Source organism: Balaenoptera borealis (genome assembly GCF_965194805.1).
Source record: "Balaenoptera borealis genome assembly, chromosome: 6".
NCBI lineage: Eukaryota > Metazoa > Chordata > Mammalia > Artiodactyla > Balaenopteridae > Balaenoptera > Balaenoptera borealis.
In genome coordinates, this window is record NC_138863.1 from 20,460,221 (window position 1) to 20,483,286 (window position 23,066).

A 23,066-nucleotide genomic window follows, 5' to 3' on the forward strand; every position below is an offset into this window, starting at 1 on the left:
TTAATGTTGTCCCAGAGGTCTCTGAGACTGTCCTAAATTCTTTTCATTCTTTTTTCTTTATTCTGCTCTGCAGTAGTTATTCCCATTATTTTATCTTCCAGGTCACTTATCTGTTCTTCTGCCTCACTTATTCTGCTATTGAATTCTTCTAGGGAATTTTTAATTTCATTTATTTTGCTGTTCATCATTGTTTGTTTGAGCTTTAGTTCCTCTGGTTCCTTGTTAAATGTTTCTTATATTTTCTCCATTCTATTTCCAAGACTTTGGATCATCTTTATTATCATTACTCTGAACTATTTTTCAGGTAGACTGCCTATTTCCTCTTCATTTGTTTGGTCTGGTGGGTTTTTACCTTGCTCCTTCATCTACTGCTTATTTCTCTGTCTTCCCATTTTGCTTAACTTACTGTGTTTGTGGTCTCCTTTTTGCAGGCTTCAGGTTCATAGTTCCTGTTGTTTTTGGTTTCTGCCCCCAGTGGGTAAGTTTGGTTCTGTGGCTTGTGTAGGCTTCCTAATGGAGGGGACTGGAGCCTGTGTTCTGGTGGGTGGGGCTGGATCTTGTCTTTCTGGTGGGCAGGGCTGCATCTGGTGGTGTGTTTTGGGGTGTCTGTGAACTTTGTATGATTTTAGGCAGCCCCTCTGCTAGTGGGTGGGGTTGTGTTCCTGTCTTGCTAGTTGTTTGGCATGGGGTGTCAGCACTGGAGCTTGTAGGCCATTGGGTGTAGCTGGGTCTTAGCATTGAGATGGAGATCTCTGGGATTGCTCTTGCCGATTGATATTATGTGGGTCCAGGAGGTCTCTGGGGGTCCAATGTCCTGAACTTGGCTCTCCCACCTCAGAGGCTCAGGCCTGACACCAGGCCAGAGCACCAAGACCCTGTCAGCCACACGGCAGATGAGTTGTTTATTACCGAGAATATTAAAGCACAGGAACCAACAGTCAGATGAAGAGATTCATAGGATGAGGTCAAGAACAAAGAAACTTCAGTCCTCTTGGAGTTTCGAGCCCAGCATGGTAGCATGTGGAGGCATTCTTCTTCACCAACCTGGAAGCTCTCTGAAACCCCTCCTTTTGGATTTTAATGGTGGTTGCATATAGGGCTTAGTACAGGACATAGCACAGCAATACTTAGAATAATTGCAGGGTTCTTTTCCTAAAACTAAGTAAACTCCATATGGTAAACATCCGTTATGCATTAATTAGCACTTAAGGTTTTGATTTTAAAGATTTGGAATATGGAACACTATCCTTAAATTTCCTAATCATGAGTATTCTACAATATGGAGGTCATGTGACAATAAAAGAAATCATGGGCTCCTCAGTGATGAAAAAAGAGGAGAACTTCTCATTTAATCCAACCTCTTAAATTTTCAGAGTCCGAAGTCACCAGAGATCCCATAATGCACAGATCCTAACCCTCTCATTTGATTCCCTGCTAAGGTAGAGGCATTAGAATAGGAATCAGCTCCTACACATCTTCAGGATGTGAGAACATTCCCCTGGATGGATTAGGAATCTGGTCAAATGTAGAAATTCTGAGTTTTTTTGGCTTTTGAATCTGATTTGATGTCAAGCAAAACAACCGGGTGAAATATTACAGGTCTGCCCCTGACCCACCTCCTTCCTTTACTCACCATCATCAAAGTCAACCGGTATTTATTAATAAGCACGTATGCCTGACACTGCGCTGGGTTCTGTGTGGGGGAAATGCAAGATTCCTTGACCTGTGGGAGTGGACAAGCTCAGGCAAAGCCTTGCTGAGCTACTTCCAGACAGCCCCAGGGAGGACTAGGAGGTGGAGGGGAGAGGAGGAGACAGAGAAGGGGCCAGGATCCCAATTCGGAGTGGTGACTGAGAGTATGGACTGTACCTGATAAGATCAACCTGGGCTGCAGTCTTGCAGGCTGCGTGGGGGGTTAACAAATCCATGAACTAGAGTCCTATTTACATTCTTCTTTATGCTAATCATTTGTTGGATGAAGTACAGCTTTGTGTTCCACCCAATGTATTTCAAGCTGGAGTTCAGGTCGAACCTGACTCCCCAGGGAGAAATCTATCAAATCCGAAAAATGCTTCATTTAGTCATAGGCAGTAATAGTGCCCCAATAAGGCTGAACCTTTTGAAAGGAATTATCCTTCAGAATGGTTGCTTACACACACACACACACACACACACACACACACACACACACACATACACACACACACAAAACACCTCCCTGGATTTATAAATTGTGCTTCTTGGCTACAGACCATGTCACTGATCTCTAGGGTTATACATGCAGGCCCAGGGTAAATTCACTGAGAGAAAGAGAGCTAGAGAAAACCAAATATAAATGTAACTCCTTTTAAGGTAACCTGGAGGCCTTCCTGCAGGAGGTGTGGTTTGTCAGGAGCTAATTACAAGTCCCAAGCTCTACCTTGTTCGTGAATATAGTTATGGAACCAAGTACTCAGAAAGTGTAGGCATTCTTCTGGGAAAAGAAAAGTAACTTTCTGGTGTCTTACAATAATTAGACTGAGGAGAGCCTGAGAATTCTGTTTTCTTCACCCTTTGTCATTCTTTCCATCTACACGTCTTTAGATCAATTTTTAGAATCTCTAACATATGGCATTTATTTTCTCTTCTCCATTCGGGGGCAGGGTGAATTCATAGCTCTTCCTCAAGCTTCTCAGCCCCACTTCCCCAGCCTCTGTAGGGCCCAAAGGGGCCCAAAGTTTCCCTAGTTTTGGCAAAATGTTATCCTGGAACTCAGAAACCAGAAAGTAAGCAAAATGAAACCCCTAACCCAGTCCCTGGAGAAGAACAGGCTGCTGTGAGCCCAGAGGTTGCCTGCTTTGCACCCCCCCCCCACTCTCCCCCTCCTCCACAAAGCCCAGGCTCCTTCCTCCCCAGGGATGGGGATGCCCCCCTCCCCCAGCCTCGCTCCTGTCACCCGCCTGGAGGAGTTAAAACAAACAGTCCTTTGGAAACTCAGTGAAAGAAAACGGCTGAGTCAGGCCTTCTGTTTAAATAGTCCCCACCTGTTCTCCCAGCCCTGGCCTCCCCCGCTCCCACCCTGGGCTCCCCCACTTCCCTTTCTCTTTTCTTTCTTTTCCCCTTTGTTGCTCATTTTCAAAAGAGCAGAGTTGACAGCTCTTGCCTTGAGCAAAGCCAACCCCGGGAGCCAGCCAGGAGCCTCCTCGTGCTGCTGACCCAGCGCTCTCCCCACCCCCCCCCCCCCGTGGCTCCCTCACCGCAGCCTGCACGTGGCTGGGTGCGGTCAACGGGGAGGGGGAGAGAAAGGGGGGCCGTAGTTCCCAAGAAAGAGAGCCCCATGCCCTCCCTTTACTCTCCCCTCCTCCTCCCCTCCCTTCCCGCTCCAGCTCCCCCACCAAGACCCAGCACCCAGGCACCCACTACCCGGCATCTAGGCACCCTCTGCCCAGCAGGATTCGTGAAGCCTGTGGAAGGAGAGACATGAGAGAGAGGGTGTGAGAGAGGACAAAGGAAGACAGACAGACCTTTACCGAGGGATGTGCCGTCTTGTCTGGAACCCTCAGTGACCCCATACACTTGATGCTGTGTGTGAAACTAACTTTTTGGCACTGGAAGGAATGATTTAGTTGCCCGTATTCAAAAACATACAAAATGTTTCCAAAGTGGCTTAAGCTGAGTTAGAGACAAAGCCCTGAACCCACTAACTGCCCTCAGGGCACACGTGCAGGTTTCTAGAACTCCCCTGTGCCTCCTTGGAAGGCGGCAACATCTCCAAGTCTGTTGCTGGCTCTGTAAGTCAAAAGCCTTTTTTTTTTTTTAATTAAAGTTTCTTACAACTGCATGTGAATCTACAGTTTTGAGAAAATAGGAGGTTCATGTGCAGTTATAAGAAATAATACAGAGAGATTTCCTGTGCCATTTATTTAAGTCCTGCAGTGTTACATCTTGCAAGACCATAGTACACTATCACAGCTAAGATGCTGCTATTTATACAGTCAAGATATAGAACATTTCCATCACTACAAGTGTCCCTTGTCTTGCCCTTCTAGAACCACACCCACCTCCTCCCATTCTACCCCCTCCTTAACACCGGGCAACCACCAATCTGCTCTCCATTTCTAAAATTCAGTTATTTCAAGAATGTTATATACCTTTGCATCAAAAAGAATAAAATACCTAGGAACAAACCTACCTAAGGAGGCAAAAGACCTGTACTCCAAACACTGTAAGATGTTGATGAAAGAAATCAAAGATGACACAGACAGATGGAAAGATACACCATGTTCTTGGATTGGATGACTCAATATTGTCAAAATGACTATACTACCCAAGGCAATCTACAGATTCAATGCAATCCCTATTAAATTACCAATGGCATTTTTCACAGAACTAGAAAAAAAATTTTTTTTAATTTGTATGAAAATGCAAAAGACCCCAAATAGCCAAACCAATCTTGAGAAAGATTGCTAAGGCTGCAAACTAAGACCCGATGCAGCCAAATAAATAAATATTAAAAACAAAAAACAAAAAACTGCAATGAGGTATCACCTTACACTGATCGGAATGGCCATCATCAAAAAGTCTACAAGTAATAAATGCAAGGAACTCTCCTACACTGTTGATGGGAATGTAAATTTGTTCAGCCACTGTGGCGAGCACTATGGAGGTTCCTTATAAAATAAAGCTACCATATGATCCTGAAATGCCACTCCTGGGCATATATCCAGAGAAAACTCTAACTTGAAAAGATACATGCACCACAATGTTCATTGCAGCACTATTTACAATAGTCAAGACATGGAAGCCACCTGAATGTCCATCGACAGAAGAATGGATAAAGAAGATGTGGAATATATATATATATAAAATGAAGTATTACTCAGCCATAAAAAAGCATGAAATAATGCCATTTGCAGCAACATGGATGGACCTAGAGATTATCATGCTAAGTGAAGTAAGCCACACAGAGGAAGATAAATATCATATGATACCACTTATACGTGCAACCTAAAAAGAAAAAGATACAAATAAACTTATATACAAAATGGAAATAGACCCACAGACATAGAAAACAAACGTAGTTACCAAGGGGGAAAGGGGGGAGAGATAAATTAGGAGTTTGGGATTAACATATACACACTACTATATATAAAATAGATAACCAACAAAGACCTACTGTATAGCACAGGGAACTATACTCAATATTTTGTAATAGCCTATAAGGGAAAAGAATCTGAAAAAGAATATGAGTCACTTTGACCGAATCACTGAATCACTTTGCTGTACACCTGAAACTGACCAAACACTGTAAGTCAACTATACTTCAAAAAAAATTTTTTTAAAGAATGTTATATAAATAGGGTAATACAGTAGGAAAACTTTTGAGATTGCTTTTTTATATTCTGCATAATTCTCTAGAGATTGATCCAAGTAGTTGTGTATATCAAATGTTCCTTCCTCTTTCTTGCTGAGTAGTTTTCCATCATATGGATGGACCACAATTTGTTTAACCATTCACCTGTTGAAGAACATCTGAGTTGTTTCCAGTTTTTTCCTATTACAAAGAAAGTTGCTGTAAACATTCTTTATATATATATATATATATATATATATATATATATATATATATATATAATTTATTTATTTGGCTGTGTCAGGTCTTAGTTGCAACACACGGGCTCTTTGTTGTGGCACATGGGCTTCTCTCTAGTTGTGGCACCCGGGCTCAGTAGTTGCAGAGCACGGGCTTACTTGCCCCACAGCATGTAGGATCTTAGTTCCCCGACCAGGGATCAAACCCACGTCCCCTGCATTGGAAGGCGGATTTTTAACCACGGGACCATCAGGCAAGTCCCTAAACATTCATTTTTGTGTGAAGATAAGCCTTCATTTCTCTGGAGTAAATGCCAATTGCTGGGTCCTATGGTAATTGCATGTTTAGTAGTACACCTTTTAACATTCTTCTCTAAAACTATTCCTTACACACTTCTAGGAGTGTTCCAGGCTGGAAGGTAAGCAGAAGTGGAGCTGCAAGTAGAAGGAGGGTGTCTTTGAGACATTAATTCATGGAGCTGAGTTGTTACCAAAACACACAGCCTGTGCCTGCACTGGATGGTGAAAGTGGACCAGGAGCAAAACCAAGTATGGAAGGCAAAATAATGGCTCCCAAAGATGACCATGCCCTAATCCCCAGAGCCTGTGAGTTACATGGCAAAGAGGAATAAAGGTTGCAGATGGAACTAAGGTTGCTAAACAGCTGACTTGAGATGGAAGAATACCCTGGATGATATGCAATTGCGGCCAATGTAATCATAGGGTCCTTAAAAATAGAAGAGGAAGACAGGAGAGTCAGAGAATGATATGACTATGGAAAAGGACTCTCAAAAGATTCAACGTTGCTGGTTTTGAAGAGGGGGAAGGTGACCCTGAGCCAAGGAACTTGGTGGCTTCTAGAAGCTGGACAAAGCCAGGAAACAGGTTCTCCCCTATAAGCCTCTAGAGAGGAATGCAGTTCTGGTTTTTGCAGGCCAATGATTCTTGTGTCAGACCTCTGATCACAGAACTTTAAGATAATAAAATCATGTTTTTTAAGCTGCCAAGTTTGTAGTAACTTGTTACAGCAGCAAATAGAAAACTAATACATCAAGTGACCTCTCCATGGGTTTCAGCCCTCAGAGTTCACCACTCCTGCTACTGAACAGAGCTTGTCTTATGAGGAGGGAGAAGAGAGAACATGGGACTTCTCTCATGGTCATTTATAGACCCCTGGTCTCTCCTTGTTTATCTACATACTTTCTGATTGGCCTCTCCCTTCCCACATCAGACCTGTTACCTGTTGTCCCTTTCCACCGGACCTCACCACCCCCAGCCTCTCTGGGCCTTATCCTATCTCTCCCCAGACAGCATCTTCTGCATCAAAGACTCTGAGAGTGTTCATCCAGCAAACTCAAACCTCAGCCCATCCTGACTCATGAAAAAGACAAAGAAGTTTTGGGATTTGGAACTTGTCTGCTCACTGGGATCTAGCACTTAATTACAATAATAGAAACCTATGGGTCCTGCCTCTCTTACAGCCAGACACTGCTCTGCAAAATCAGGCATTTGGTGTTGCATCAGCTTATTAATGAGCTGGGCTTTTTTCCCTCTGATAATGACCCTAGAAAGTGATGAGCCCAGACTGTGGATGAAGGAGATCCAGAGAAATAAAGTTGAAACAACCTTTTCATGAGGATGCAAAAATGAGGTGACAATTCCCTAAATGAGTCGTTCTCAAGTGAAGAGTAAATCAGGATCAACGGGGAATTTTTTCAACCTATACACACATTCCACCCTCACCCACCTGCAAGCACACACAACAGAGACATTCCCTACTCTATCAGAATTGTCATAATTCTATGAGGACCTAGCCTTGAGAGCTTCATCTGTGAGGGCATCAATGTACAACCAAACCAATATGCAAATACATGCCTACAAACCACCCCCATCACACATACACAATTTTAATTTGATCCGCTATTTTACCAACTAGTTAGGCTTTGGCAGCCAAGACTAAGAAACTGGTCTAAGGAGGAAGACTCCTCTAATTAATGGTCTCCCCTCAACTAAGTCCTCTCTCACCTGAATGTGGCATTCCTCACCCTGGCCCATTTTCTCATTCTATACATAGGGTTGGGCAATAGGAACTAGAAAAAAAGAATGGATGAATTGTCAAAACCCCAGAGATTTCCAGAGACACAACCAAAGAAATATCGTGCGGACAATGAGACCTCTGAAACACCAAGAATACCTCACTCATTCATTTTACAAATATTTGTCTAGCAAAGACATAAGAAGTGTCATCCTAGGTCAGAACAAAAGTACATGTAGCCCAGTGTTACAAGCTCTCTGACCATATGCTGGAGCCAGCCATCACAGGCTGGGACAGTGGTGCTGTCCACCACTATCCGCCTGACCTTCACCAGTGAGCCACCGAATCTGAATAAGTGTGACATTTATTTTTGCTGCACTGGAGTATACAAGCTGGTAGGGCAGTGATGGTCATGTAGTTCTTTGAGCTGACGATATTCGGTAACTCAGTTTAGCAAGTAGTACAGCTTGCTGTGGGTAAGGGGACTGTCTTAGTCTGCTTGGGCTGCTGTAACAAAATACCATAGACTGAGTGGCTTAAACAACAGACATTTATTTTCTCACAGTTCTGGAGGCTAGAAGTCCAGAGTCCCAGTATGGTCGGGTTCTGGTAAGAACCTTCTTTCTGGCTTACAGGCGGCTGACTTCTCATTGTGTGCTCACATGACCTTTCCTTGGTGCCTGCACATGGGAAGAGAGAGAGAGCTGATCTCTCTTCCTCTTCTTATAAGGACACTAATCCCATCATGGGGGCCCCACGACTTCATCTAAACCTAATGACCTCCCAAAAGTCCCATCTCCAAATACCATTACATTGGGAGTTAGGGCTTCAACATATAAATCTGGGGGGACACACACATTCAGCCCATAACAGGGACAGAGTTTAAGTCCTGAGGAAGGAGCCCATGCTCAGTGGAACACATAAAAATCCACTGGAGAGAATGTAACAGAGTGTGTCAGGGTAATAGAGAGTTCTACTCATAAGGACCACAGCATTGAAAAGAACACAAGCCATTTACGAGGAGACTGGATGCTTTTATAGATACTGAAAGACACTATTATACTGCTGTTGATGACTGCATTGTAGTCATTAATGGCTCATTAGTGCTATCTTGAGGTTTTTAATCACATCAAGTGTATTTCCAATATGATGCCACAAGTACAAAAAAAGGCTGGAAGCCACCAAGTTAGGGACATAGTCCTACTCCACTAATTTCACTTAGGCTTTTCAGTGACCCACCTGGAGCACTTCTGGAAGATAATCATCTCTATAGAAGGTATTAATGGCTCTGTAAAGTATGCGTCCTTTTAAATTCTTTTCTAAAATTACCCATTTCGTGCTAGGGATGTTCCCTTTTTCTCATAAGAAGGTGTTGAAAATCATATTCGTGTTTGTCCTCTTCCAACCCTGGAGAGCTTCATAAATATGCACCATATATAACTCCTCAGCCTCCATAGTTTCAGTCTGGGGAATCTTCTGTAAAAGCAGACAGAATGTCTTCCATAAACTGGATTATGGGGTGAGCCTCTCTATTATTTTTATGTGAGACCCAGCAAGTAGCATGTTTTAGCAACACAGTCTGTATGAAGAGGGCAGGGCAATGACTTCTGGTTTCAGTATCCTTGATAAAGCTCAGCACCGCATTGGCTTTCCTCCTGCCACACCTATTGGCCCTGTCTTCAGGAAACAGTCTGCAAAACTCTTAGTTTCTGTTTTTAGGGCTGTAAATTTCCAACAAGAGTTAAAGAAGTCTGCCTGACCCTAAAAAGTCATGGTGAAAAATTTCCCACCTCTCAAATGTGTTTAATGAATTTAACAGATTTTTTTGATTATAAGAGCAGTACATGTTCACTGTAGAAATTTGCAAAGTAAAGAAAAAGCACAAAAGAAAATAAAACTCGTATTTTGTGTATGTATCTGTATATAAATATTTCAGCTTAATCAGGATCATACCATATCTCACCTGCTTTTTTGATATATCAATAAGACATGAACATTTCTCCTGTCAGTTATGTAGATCTTTGCCAACACAATTTTTTATAGTAGATGGCATGCTATCCTATGGGTGTATCATGATTTATTAAACCTATCCTTTATTGTTGACTACTTAGTCCATTTCTAGTTTTTCACTGCCTCAAACTATCCTCTTAAAAGGTGTTGCATTTTTTTTTAATTTTTTATCTTTATTTTATTTATTTATTTTTGGCTGTGTTGGGTCTTTGTTGCTGCATGTGGGCTTTCTCTGGTGGCAGCAAAGGGGGGCCACTCTTCATTGCAGTGCACGGCCCTCTCACTGCAGTGGCTTCTCGTTGCGGAGCTCAGGCTCTAGGCACCTGGGCTTCAGCAGTTGTAGCTCGCAGGCTTAGTTGCTCCCCAGCATGTGGGATCTTCCCCAACCAGGGCTCGAACCTGTGTCACCTGCATTGGCAGGCGGATTCTTGGCATTGCAATCCACTGCATTGGCAGTGGATTCCTCCTCCACTGCGCCACCAGGGAAGTCCCCAAAGGTGTTGCATATTGATCCTAATCTATACCTCATTACAGAGGTAGAGATATCAAACATAAAATGAGCCTTAAGCATGTTAATTCCATGATTATTGACAGGTAGCTAACTTACATCTGTGTAAGCTGAGAACTATGATAGGAAAAAGGAAAGAAACCAAGAGAAACTAGAGAGACCGAAATGAAAGCCTGGAGATGGTGTTGCTTCAATGGATTTGGAGAAGTAAATGTAAGTACATCAACCAACTAAATGATAATTCATCAAATCTAAAGTGCATTCTTTGTAAGATGCACCATTTAGTTTAGGTCCCACTAAGGAAGGAAAAAAGTCTGCCAAGCTATCAATTGTAACCAACATTCAGGTAGTTCAGAAGACCAAAGGCCCAAGGAAGAAAGCCTTGTTAAAGATATGCTGAACAGGAGTAGAATCTGGGTTGGCAGGAATGAGCGGGTGGTGGAGCATAGGGCAGTTTCACCCTAAAACCAATGCCAATCGTTAAACATAGGCCTTTAGACTTAACGCACTACGCTTTAGTCATCATCTACTCACAGCTCCCTGACTTCACCAGGCTGTTTCATCCTTCTGTGCCTTTTCAAAAACAGTTCTGTCTGCCTGAAACACCTGTATTCATCCAGAAAATATACCTCACCTTCTTGGGGACCTTCTTAAAGCCTCACCCTCTTGGGGACCTTCCCTGACCTCCCTAGGAGGAGATGGAGTCTCCAGCACCAAAAGAGAGAATCACTCTCTCCTCGGACCCACCACTGACTTTGCACACCAGCTCCTGTGTCAAACATGGCCCTCCCAGAGGGCCAAAAAGCTAGGCAAAAACAGAACTCCAAAAGAGGGCACCTTGGGTGATGTTGCAGCTCTAGAGGCCAGAATCTTGTCTGATTGTCAGGAAAGGTTCTCACAGCCTGGAAGCAATAACCTGAACCTGAAACACTTTGTGAGTTGTGTGAAGATGCTCAAAGGGTTTGATGAGGCAGGCAAAGCCCCAGCTCCACAATGAGATCTCCTGACATTTAACTGAACAGGTAACATTACCTATCCAATGCAACCACGAGGCTGTGGGTCGGGGTGGGCGTCTCATATCATCTGCCAGTTTCCCTTCCCACCAAAGTAGTAAAAAGCCTCAACTTTTAGAGAACAGACTATTGAGTCTTGGCCTGTCCACCAAGCTGTGCTCGCAGCTCCTTTGTCCTCACCTGTGCATCCCAGAGCTTACCCTACATCTCCAGGGCTCACTTACTAAAGCTCAAATTGCTCAGTTTGTTTAATTTAAAAAAAAAAGCAAACCCTACCCTAGTAATAAACTGTGCAAAAAAGTTTGGACTTGCAGCAGCTCTCCAGCAAATCTAGGCATTAAGACTTCAGACCCCCAGCATCCTCAGCTGCCAGACTAGGAGGATCATTCCAAATTCTTTTTGATGGGAAAGGGAAGTTCTTATTTGGAGACTTGGCTAGAAATGGATCAGTTGTTCATTCCTCAGGACCTGTAGCAATTTGGGAAACTTACTGTTTAACCATTTTATGACAACTCCCTTGTGGATACCAGTAGTCTTAAGCTCACCATTTTTTAATCACAGATTTGCCTGGGAGTTCCTGGAAGCCTGGAACCATGTTTTTATTATCTTCAAATGCATGGTGCGTGCAACTCTCAATAGGTATTAGTTTAAGTGAATGAATGCATGAATGAATAAACAAGCACTGAGGTTGATTCAAACTGGGTATAATTTACCATCTCTTGGAGAGCTCAGGGCACTGAAGGTTGAGTTAATCATGCTCCCATACCCCCTCCTCCACTGGGTACCATCCTCATATGACCACCTGTCCCCAAAAGATGCTTCTCTTTATCCATTGGTTTCTTCCTCTGTTTCCTTTTCTCACTGTTCCCCATTTCCATCCTCCCCTCAGCAACACCTCCCCACCAAGCACATAAAAGTTAAATGGGCAGACCATCTACCTACATAACGTTTGCTCCAGAGGTGGCTTCACACCCTAGTAAAGTCACTTGGCGAAGTTAAACAGCTAAAGAAAGATTGTGCAGACAGTGCAAGAATGCAGGATATAAAACAAGGAGGAAGGCAAAGACATCTAGGTTGAGGTTTTTGGAGGTCAGCCCATCCTTGGCTGCCCCACCACCTCATTTCCTCGGACAGCAACACCTAAAGTTATCTGGAGCACGTATTAGGGAGTCTTCTCTATTGGGGTACCAGTGGTGCTTCCCCAAAGTCTTCATTCTTCTCTTGAGAAAGCATTTCATGGACTTGGCAATCTAGGATTTTAACCTCCAGGACTTCTGTCTATGATGGATCCCACCAAGTGCTAATCGCCAGGCTTATCAGTCAGGACGAACAGGCAGGATATGCTCTGTAACAAATAACCTCCAAACCTCAGAGGCTTAAAACAACACAGGTTTGTTTTATACCACATGCGTATTGCAGATCTGTTGCAGCACCCCATCTTTCCTCCCTCCAGTAGCCAACCTTAGATGAGGCGGGTTGCATCATCTCAAGCATCATCAGTGTCAGCGACAGAGGGCAAAGGTGAAGGTGAATAGCAATCCCACAGTAGCTTTTAAAGCCTCTAACAAGAAGTGAGACTCATCTCTTCCACTCACATTCAATTGGCCAAAGCGAGTCACTGGCCGCGTCTGGATTCAAGTGGGGAGGGAAGGGTGACTCTATCCCATACCTGTAAACAGCCCTAGTGACCACCACACACAGTGTCTCCCATGGAGTTGGGGGTCAATTAATCTGTTTGACAGAGAGAAAAAAATACCATTTAGTTGTCTCCTGGGTAAGGGTAAGAAGACCCTTGTCTTACAGAAAGGAAGGGAAGTGTAGGTATGCATAATGAGATGGCAAATCAGCACTGAATTGTTCTACATAAGAGAAAGACGAGCCCAGGAGAAGGTGCAGGAGTCCTGTGTGGGTGGAGGAGGCTTGGACCCTCTTTGAGGCAGGAAAATAGAAACTAAAGAGGAGATTTTATAGAAAGAGAGCAAAAGAATACGGTAGCCACCAGAGGAAGAGCGGAGATGGTTAAACTTCAGAAAGTTTTGTTATATGGGAAGGGATATACCCTCTTCAGGCATCTCCTCTGTTTTAGGAGCATGATTTGTGGGTTTGGAAAGGGACAACATGCTGAGGCTGGTCTCCGGGCAAACACAAGCCAAGGCCAGAGGCTGCCAAGGAGGCCGTTACTGTCTACAGGCCAAAGTGAAGTTTCATTTCATTTTGTTTTCTTGATCTGGCTCCAACCAACCTACACTTTATCCTGCACTGCAACCCAGCACCTCTCCAGGGGCTGCTATGGTCCAGCCCCTCACCTCACGTGGGCTGCTCGGCCCTTCCCACCCTTAGGCCTTGGTTCTTACCATCTCGCCCACGTCCTAAGCCCCAGTCCCAAGTGTCCATGCCCCACCTCTCCGTCTCTCAAAATGTCTCCTCTCTTCAATCTACATCTCAGAGACCTTCATTCCCTTGAACCCAAAGATGAGGTTCTCGCCCCTCTCTGTGCCACAGCCACCCCTTCACAAAGAATGTCACATACTAAAACTGCTGGTTGACATGTTGTCGCCCCTAAAAGACTATGAGACCCTCAAGGGCTGAGGGTAATTTCTACTTAGCTTAACTTTTTGTCCCCAGCCCCCATCACAGGATTTAGCATGAAGTAACAACCATAATGACACTAGGTAGTAGGAACAGTGACGGGTGATATTTATCAAGCCTTTATGGGTTGGGCCCTGTGCTAAGGGCTTAAGTACAACATGTTTTTATCTGTACAACCTTCTGGTGAGTACTGCTAGCCTCGCTTTACAGATGAAAAAATGGAGACCCCGAGAGAGTAAGCAACCAGCCCCAAATCACGTAGCTCTGGTGTCAAAATGACCTCAGTTTGAACACCATCCTCTTCACTTAACTGCAGTGATCTATTGTTTCTCCAAAGTTCTGAGCACATACTACTTAGTGGTGGGACTCAGCATTCAGCTTAATTCTGATGCCAAAGATTATGCTCTTAAACTCAAGGTGTTTGTGGCAGAGACCGTCTATCTGTTCACCGAGCCAGTGGTCTTTACTTCCAAGGCAGTACATTTCCAGCTTCCCAAATAATAGATGCGGCACATGCCTGACATGCTGGAGGGAGTGATGAACACACCTATAGACCCAGACCATAAAAACTTCCCAGGGGCTCCTCCATGGTCTCTCCCTCCTCATCCCTGCCACACAGTGGCTCTGAGTATTCACGGAAGACTCAGAGCTGTAGATAAAAAGAGCCACTGGATGGATGAGTGACTTCATGGAGCAGAGTCCTCCCACCCCCACCCCAGGCAAATCCACCCCTCCAGCCCTGAAGATGTGAGTAAGAAATCAATGTATCCCCTGCAAAGCCATTGAGATCTGAGTGCAGACTGTTGAAGCCTGACCAAAACAGTGCCTAATAGATGGCCAATTTTAAAGTGATATTTGGGGCGGACAATGAGATGGTAGGAGCCTTGTTATGTCAACAGGGGCAGGGATGGGGCTCCTGGGGATGCTTAGAGAAGACTCGACATCCATTCATCCCTTGACCATGCACCTGAAGGGTAGGGTGTTGACTACTCTGGATGAACAAGCTGGACAAAAGATTAAGGAAAGCCTGGAGATTGCTGGGCCAAGTTCCTGGGAGCAGGGAGACACAGGAGACCAGCATCGGAGTCCTCAGAGCAGGGCTCCTTGTGTTTACAAGGGCCAAAAGGAGCAGCTGAGGGCAGCTACAAAGAGGGAAAGAGTTAAGGCTCCCAATGAGGGAACACCAGCCAGGTGGGAGAGAAAGCCCATGTGGCCAGTGGGGCGGGCCTCCTGGGCAGCCCAGGGGCTTCATCTGAGACCTGGCCCAGCTCTTCCTCCAGCAGTGCTCTGAAACACGAGCTGGCACTGTGTCCCGGCAGCTGGTTTCCCACTGCTCATTCTCTTTCTCCCGTTTTCTTTCTCCGAACCCTCCTCTCCCCGCCACCACCCGCCTACTCTTAAGTCACTGCATTAGGGAGAGATTGACAGTCCCCTGGGGCAAAGAACACCCTAAATCTGCAAGCAGACCATCCCTCTGCCCACCCACATATATTTTGCCCCATTTATTTCCATGTCAATACCCAGAATGCCTTGCTGGTCCATGCCAGAGCCATTAGGCATATTAGACAGTCATTGCCTGCATCTGGAGCCTGGAGTTGGCAGAGCTAGGTGTCCCTCAAAGGGCAATGTGTTTGCTTTCATGCCAGCTGAAATTGGGAATGAGCTGATTCGCCTGCAACCTTGGTCCCCTTGGCTCAAGTTGGCACAGGGCAAAAAGAAACCCAGATGCAATAAGAAACAATGTTTAAAGCCATGTGACCAGCTTTCAAGGTCCCCATGCAGCTCACCGAGTTCATCCACCAACACAGACCTTCCACATTCCCAATCAGCCCAGCCCTCAAGAGCATGGCTTCGTTTAAGGGTTTCAAGAGAATTTTTCACAATCCAGATTAGGGACGTTTTTCTACACCCTCTTCCCATCGTTTCAGGGTGCAGCAGCTTCCTCTTTGGGTTCAGAGAGGGCAAGCAACTTGCAAAAAACGCACCCAGGCCTAATGGGCCCCCGGCCTCGGTCCCAGGGTCTCGGAGTCTCCCCAAGCTCCTGCTCGAGAGGTATCCAAAGAGCATCTTGGGGAAAGCTGCCTCCTTGGGGTCAGGGAGGAAGTAGAGGCGGCTATCAGGTGGGAACAAGAAAACATCCAGAACAATCAGAAGAGAGGACAATGAATGTGTGTGTGGAAGGTGGGCAGGAAGGGGTGGATATTAGAGAAGCATAAGAAAAACGGCAAACCAAACAACAACCTCATGTTCTGCTTCATCCATAAAGGCTTCTTTTGTGCAGCATGTATTAGACACATCTGCTCCTGCTTCTACAGGAATGTAAAGCGCACCGTCCCTGACTCAGACAGATATTTAATAGCTGGGCGAGCCATTCGTTCAGTTCAACCTAACGAGCTTCCTATGTGTCTGGCACCATGGTGGTAACTGGGGACACACAAATGAAAGATGTGGCCTTTGCAAGGCGGTACTCGTGTATGTCTGTGTGGCCAGCAAGCCCCTTTCCTCCCTGTCGTATGTGATGACTGCTTTCTGGGTGTCAGGGTTGGGTCCCCCTGGGACATCCACGCTCCCTCGTCAGGGTGGCAGTAGGCCTAATAGCACAGGGGTAAGCGTGGACTCTGGGGCTGCACTGCTCACGTTCAGGAAGAGCCTCTGCTGCTTTCGAGCTGGGGGATCCCAGGCAAGTTCTTTATCTCCGTGCCCCAGCTCCTCACCTGCCACAGAGCCGAGAGCAGGGCTGAATGAGTTAACATGTATAATGCTCTCCACACAGTGTCAAGCACTCGATAAACATTAGCTATTGTTATCATTGCAGCTGGCCGCACATATTAACAAAAGTCACTGCCAAGCTTCAGGGAGGAGCGGCCAAGGCCACAGACCTGAGCAAAGCTAAATGGTTTTTACAAGAAACTAAACCAGGAGTTTGTCTTCCTTTTCCCGGGGCTCTAACCAGGTAAGTACAGGAAAATAAGCACTTATCACGTGTATAGGCCAAGGGATAAATTGATTATTGGAATGGTGATTGGCTAGGAAGTGAGAATTCTAGATCTAAACATTCATAGGAAAGGCCTGCGCCTGCTGCCTGGCTCTCAGCCACTGCATGGCTGTGGGGTGGAGGGCAGGTGAAGCAGGAAGGGAGTCACAGGGAAACTTCTGAGACTGCTGGGGCCCAGACCCAGGAAAGGCAGGGGTCCTAACACGAGGTCAGTGTAATTCCAGCCCCTTGAGAAAGGTGATTGGGGGGGCGGGGGGGGGGGTAGACGACTGCTGAATATTTCACGACCTTGACACCACCCTCTCCTTTGTGTCTTTCCACCTGCCCTCCCCCATCCCAAGCCTCAGGGTGGGGTCAAAGACAGAGGGATTTGGAGAGCTGAACTCCAAGTCCCAGGAAAACTCCTTTCTCTATTCCCCAGGATTAGAAGATTAGGAGGAGAACAAAGGAGCAATTCACCGGTGGTTTCTGCAATTCTCCCACGTCCGACTCAGCAGCCGCTGAGTTCCCACCATCTCAAGTGGCTGGAGAGAAGCTGGAGGCCAGCTGGCTGGCCTGAAACAGTGTCTGTACAGACGCCTCTCCCAGAAACACTTCAATGCCTTCTGTGCACGTAGCTTGGGGTAGAAGGGAGTAAGAGTGTGTGTGTGTGTGTGTGTTCAGGTTGCTTAGAGAAAAATCAGAGGTGAGGGAGATAGATACTGAACCAGAAAACCTTCTATAGATCTTCTATTTGGAAAAATGCCTGGTTCCCACCCAGTTTTTTTTTAATCCAGAAGACAGACAATGGCCAAGAAAGATGACACCTGAATGACTGATACACTCAACCCAACCTCCAACAGATACACACTCTGCAAAAGATACATTCTGAAACTTTTGGAAACTGAGAAAGAAAAAACTTCTCATAATTTCATCATAGATAGTATTTGGGGTATATTTCTTTCCTTTTTTTCCACTATATATCTTTTAAAATACATAACTATCATGCAATTCACATTTTCTTGTGTCCTGTGATGTCTTCATGTTCCTAACATTATACCATAAGCAGTTTTCCATGTTGCAACACATTCTTTCCATCCAGCCTTCTTACAGGATGCAGCCCAATTTGAAGACTGGTTGTTGAAGGGGTTCAAGGTGGTTCACAAGGGGGCAGAGAAGACAGAAGGAGATCCTGGGGCTTGCATGTTTAAGCTCATGCAAGGCTACTTCCAAATACAATATGGAAGGCACAGTCTTCTCAGTTGCTTTACAGTCCAAATAAAATAAGAGGAAAGCAATGAAAACTGAAGTTGTGAAGGAAATCATGCTAACTATTAAGATAATTATAGTCTAAAGTGGATTAAAATTCCCTGGATCTTTCTGTCCAGGGTGAATTGTGGTCACTCCTTTCTAGGTGCCAACAGAGGTACAAAATATGGCTCCTTTTACCAAAAGGTTTAGTATTTGGACGTTCTTAATGGATCCTTTCTTCAATTCCTATTTTCCTCTGTAAAATAAACTCACATGCATTCTCATTTCCTAGAACCACACCTTCCCACTTCCTAAGCATCCACACCTTCTCCTCCTCATTTTCTCCAGACTGGGCATGTTCCACATAGGCGGCATTGAGGGAGTCCTAAAAATACTGCTTTTCCTCAGGAATTGGAGATTTGTTGGCAAACATAACTTTTAGCAAGAGCGACCATATCCTGTTTCACAAGTACTTAGCTTCTACCTTCTTATTCCTTAGACAGAGATTCCAGAAAGGGGCTTGATGCAGCGTCAGAGCAGGAGAAGTGTCTTGGTTAAACAGAAAAAGAGGTGTTTCTTAGATGGGGCAGATATTGCTTTGTGGAGGGCATAACCATCAGAGAGATGAAGATCCATGTGGGGGCAGGAGCAGGACAGAGCAGAGAAACTCCCAACCTTAGCTTGTAGGGTTAACACATCCTGCCACTCAACTCCCTGCTCGGGTCCATAGAGCAGGGAGGGGACACTAAGACCAAGACCTTCCTCACTCTCCAGTCTCCAGAGAGGTGTCAGCTGTCATCAGTTGGGTCCAAAAAGACAAAAGACCCCAGTTCTGTGAGGTCCTCACGGAGCAAGCCACCAGTTGCTCTGGCACAGTTTTGCCATGATCCACAGAGCTCAAGGAAGAATAAAAATAAGAGTGGTCACAGTCTGGAAGAAAAGAGGTTCTTCCTTCCAAGGCTAGTTGCCTAAAGGCCTGGGATGGGAGAAAGGAGAAGAATATTTTCATGGTTATGCAATTACCATCGGAGGTTTGGGAACCGACTGGTACCATTAACAATTGGTGCCCTCCTCCTACCTTCTTTGGAAGACCCATTCCTAAATTGGCTTCAGCCTTTGGTGTCTGAGTTCTCAGGCCCTTCACCCAGCTGCTCATGGGGAAGTGCCCTCCTGACTAAGGATGAGCCAGGGGTGGGGATTGGGGGGAGGGGGGCGGCGAAGCAGCACAGAATCAGTCTCATAAAACTCAAGCCAAAGTTAATGAGAAAAACCAATGTCATCTCCAGCTCGCAGAGCCACTAAGAGTCCCATTTGGGAAAATGCTGTTGCGAGCCCTAAGTGGTTGGTAAGTGAGACCCAGACACTGTGGGGAGAAAGAGTTGGTGATTCTTTCAACTAAAAATTTTTAAGTCATAACATACCAATAGTTGGGGAAGAGATAAAACCTCAAAGCTTATCTCAAAGATTCCTCCTTCTGCAGATGAAGGCATCCAGGTTAAGTCAGCCTAAACGGCCTCCCCAAAGTTTAGGCCAGAGTCAGGGCTGCAACCACAGTGCTTTGAATCCAGCCCTAGGGTTCTTTGTGTTACTCCATGTTCACATTCACACCACCAGCATGTAAACCCTCCCACCCTCTCGCACAAACAGCACCAAGATGCATCCCACTTTGGAGTGAGGATTATTTCCCATCAGGGCTGCCTTTATATGCACTGCATAGTCTGATGCCATGCAGCAGGTGGCAAAGTGTGTTGAGGGGCAGGACATCAAGTCTCTAGGGAAATTTTCAGGAAAGGGACGACTGGCCAAGAAATAAGGGAAGAACAAACACCTCAAAACATTTGGAATGGGAAAGATTAAAAGCTTATAGTGATATTGGAGAAAAAGCTAAGAACGCTTCTGCTCCAGGCAGAGCCAAAGATGCAAGCATTTGTGTTCCATGCTTCCAAGTTTCCTCTCCTCTGCCTTTTTCCCTCCCGGACATCAAGCTCCTCTTCCTCATAAGCAACACTTCCTTTCAGGAAAGATGCCAATGAGCGCATCCACATTGAAGCAGAACTGACTGAACATTCTCTCAGGCAGATTCCATAAGATGTCAGGGCTAGAAGGGACCAAGACTAACATTGCCTAGTCTGGAAAAAAAATGTTTTTAATCTAGAAGCTAAATAATAGGTATCATCATCACCTACATTGTGGACCAAGAATTTAAATGTAAGCACTTATCAGCCTGTCTGGCATATAGCAAGACCTCAGCAGAGGATCATAACTCAGGGGTTACCCCAACTCTGCATCCCTTCTCAAGAGAGCTTGGCCTAGGTAGGTATTTGCAGGATCAGACATTATTTTGTGTATATATCCTTTCAGGATGCCCTGCCACAGGCTTCGCCTCTGGTCACCCTAAAGATTTGGAACCATAGCTCTTCCAAGATATCATTATCCATTCTCTACTAGAACTCAGGGCAAGTCTAGATGGGACAATACATCCCTCTCCTTTTTCTTGCCACCACAAGACTAAAACACTCCATGCTGCAGTTATATGCACATTGCTTTGTTGAAGAATTAGGGAAAACTAAAAAGGAAATGGTCAATTTAGACTGGTCAGACTTTGAGTGAACTGTGAACATGGAGTCTATCTTTCAGCCCCCAAGGGAAGGCATCTAACATTTAGGCTTTCACACGGAAGAGGTCATCTGTGCTGGTCCACCATATTGCACAATTCCTGGGAGCACCATTCACATAACAGTCTATGTAATGGCTCCGTTGTGCAAGGCCTGGCCTGTCTTTCCACAGCTGGAAAGACAGCTTTGCCTCACCCCTAAGTTGACCCCTCTGCACTCAGATCATTCACATGGCCTTAAACACCCACTTCTTCAAGTCTCTGTGTCCTAAATGCTACTCTCCTTCAGGAACCCTCTTCTTCTTTCTGTACAAAGAAGTGTCAGCTCTCTAAATCACTCCTACATTTTACTTCTCATGGATAGCTATAGATGCAGCCATGTGGTCAAAATCAGTGTGGTGGTCATCACTGAGTCTCAAAGACCATAGGAGAATGGGCTCCAGTCCCATAAGCAAGAGTGAATATGCATCCTCCAATTCTCCTACCAGGGAGAGCTGTCCCAAAGACAAACATTAAATGGAGGAGAGGAGAAAAAAGGGTACAATTCAAACCATAACGAGTAAAATCTCTAGCTCTACCCTTATGGTCAATAAGTACCCATTATTGTGTGACAAGCATTTGGTTTCTTTGGGGCTCTCTCCTGTGGACAGCCATGCCCACAAAATGGCTACACTGGGGTTTATGTGTTTCTACATCTAATCAAAAGACTTTGATAATAACCTGTATGATTCCTCAGGCAGCAGAACCTCTCTCTAAGACATGCATTCTCAACTAGGGAATATATCATTGTGCAAATTAGTTCTTAGGGGGATTTAAAATATCTTAGACATTACAATGATTTGCAGCCTCCAAAGGGTCAGAGTACATGAACAGATTTAGAGTATACAGCGGAGGAGAAGAAATGATACGGAAACCAATGCCTTAAAAGGCTACTTAGGGGAGTACTAATGAAAAAAGTTGGGAAACGCTGCTCTAATAGAGGAGAAAAATGGGGATGAGGAAAAGTTGCCAGTTCTAACTGGTAAGATAGTTATCATTATCACCATCATAATTAAAAACATTTTGTATGCATGCCCTAAATTAATCCTCCTAACAATCTTAAGGAGTAAGAACTATTATAGTCATTTAAGATGACGAAATAGCTTTAGAGGTATTGTCCAAGGCCACACAGCTAGTAACTGGCAAAGGCATGATTCCAACCCAGTTCTTCCTGACTCCAAAGTCCAAGGTCTCAACCATCCTAGAATGCTGACTGCATCGTCAGCCCAGTAGAAGGAAGGTTGAAAACAGAGCAGCCCATCTTTAGATTCTACCATCTGCTCCACCAACCCAAGTCTACCTCTAAGACCACGGAGGAGAGTTAAGCTCTGAGAAAGGAGACAGACAAGTCTGGGAAAACACTGGGTTGGGTTGAAGATGAGGAGGGAGGGAGATGGCCCCACTTTCCCCTGAGTTTGCCTCCTCTTCCTCTTCTTGAGAAACAGAGCCACTGGGACCAGGATCCTGGAACCTAGGACCAAGAGAGAAGTGAAAAGAGGGAGGGTGGCCCCTGCTGTGTGCTCAGCTACTACTGCTGAAACCCCAGTATGGGGCTGCAGCCAAGCCCAGGGATGGAGTGACCTCTATGCAAACAGAACTTCCCCAGGCAGAGCTTCTGCAAATATAAACACGGACTCACCACGTGACGGGTTCAACCAGTTCATGTAAACACCAAAAGGAGAAAAAAAATTCAAGGGGAAAAATATGCTCCAACCAGACGAAGCAGGATATGTAGTTCTGTGACTCATCGAGGGGAAGGTCAAGAGCTAAAGGGCTCAGGACCCACTGGGCTGCAGTAGGGCCACAGGTACTCTTGCAACCTGGGCACAAGGAGCCTTGATTCCCCACAGTGTGGGAAATTCTTTGTCAGGGGCAGGGAAAATGGGTGGCTTTTCCTGAATATCTGAAGCACATTGGGTTAGACTTCCATGGAAAACAGAGAAGGTAGTCCTGAAGCAGAAGGACCTATAGGTAGATATCAGAAGGACTTCCCCATTGCCAGGTGCCTTCGTGGAAAGAAGGTGCCTCAAGAGGTCTATCTAAGCTTGGGAACAGCTGTCTGCTTGGAAGCAGGGGATGGATGGATGGAATAAACACTGAACAGCACACCCTTCCTCCCTACCCCCACTCCCCCAACACTGTTGTTTGTGCTGGCAAAAAGGATGCTCTCCTGCACGGCCCCATGTTATCTATAAGAATGCCAGCAGAGTATCTGGTTTTTCTGCAAATAATCCACACTGCCCCTGTAAAAGAGCCAGCTCTCCACAGCATTTGCAAATACCATACTCTCCCAGGCCAGAAGAGTTTTGACAACACTCCATCTCAGTCTTTCCAAGGCACCCATTACCCTAACATAAACCAGCCAAGGAGGAGGTTGGCAGATGGACGCCATGGACAGTGGGGGACAGGATGCTCTATGCTAGTGTTGTGGTCTCCCCAGCATTTCCAGAAGAAAGCACAGA

The 23,066-nt window shown here is 45.3% G+C and overlaps 1 long non-coding RNA gene across 1 annotated transcript in view; it reads right to left on the bottom strand.

The window, feature by feature from the left end:
• Positions 1-23,066, bottom strand: part of LOC309631374 — a 473,017-nt gene that overhangs the window by 263,752 nt on the left and 186,199 nt on the right. The gene's annotated exons all lie outside the window — the stretch shown is intronic.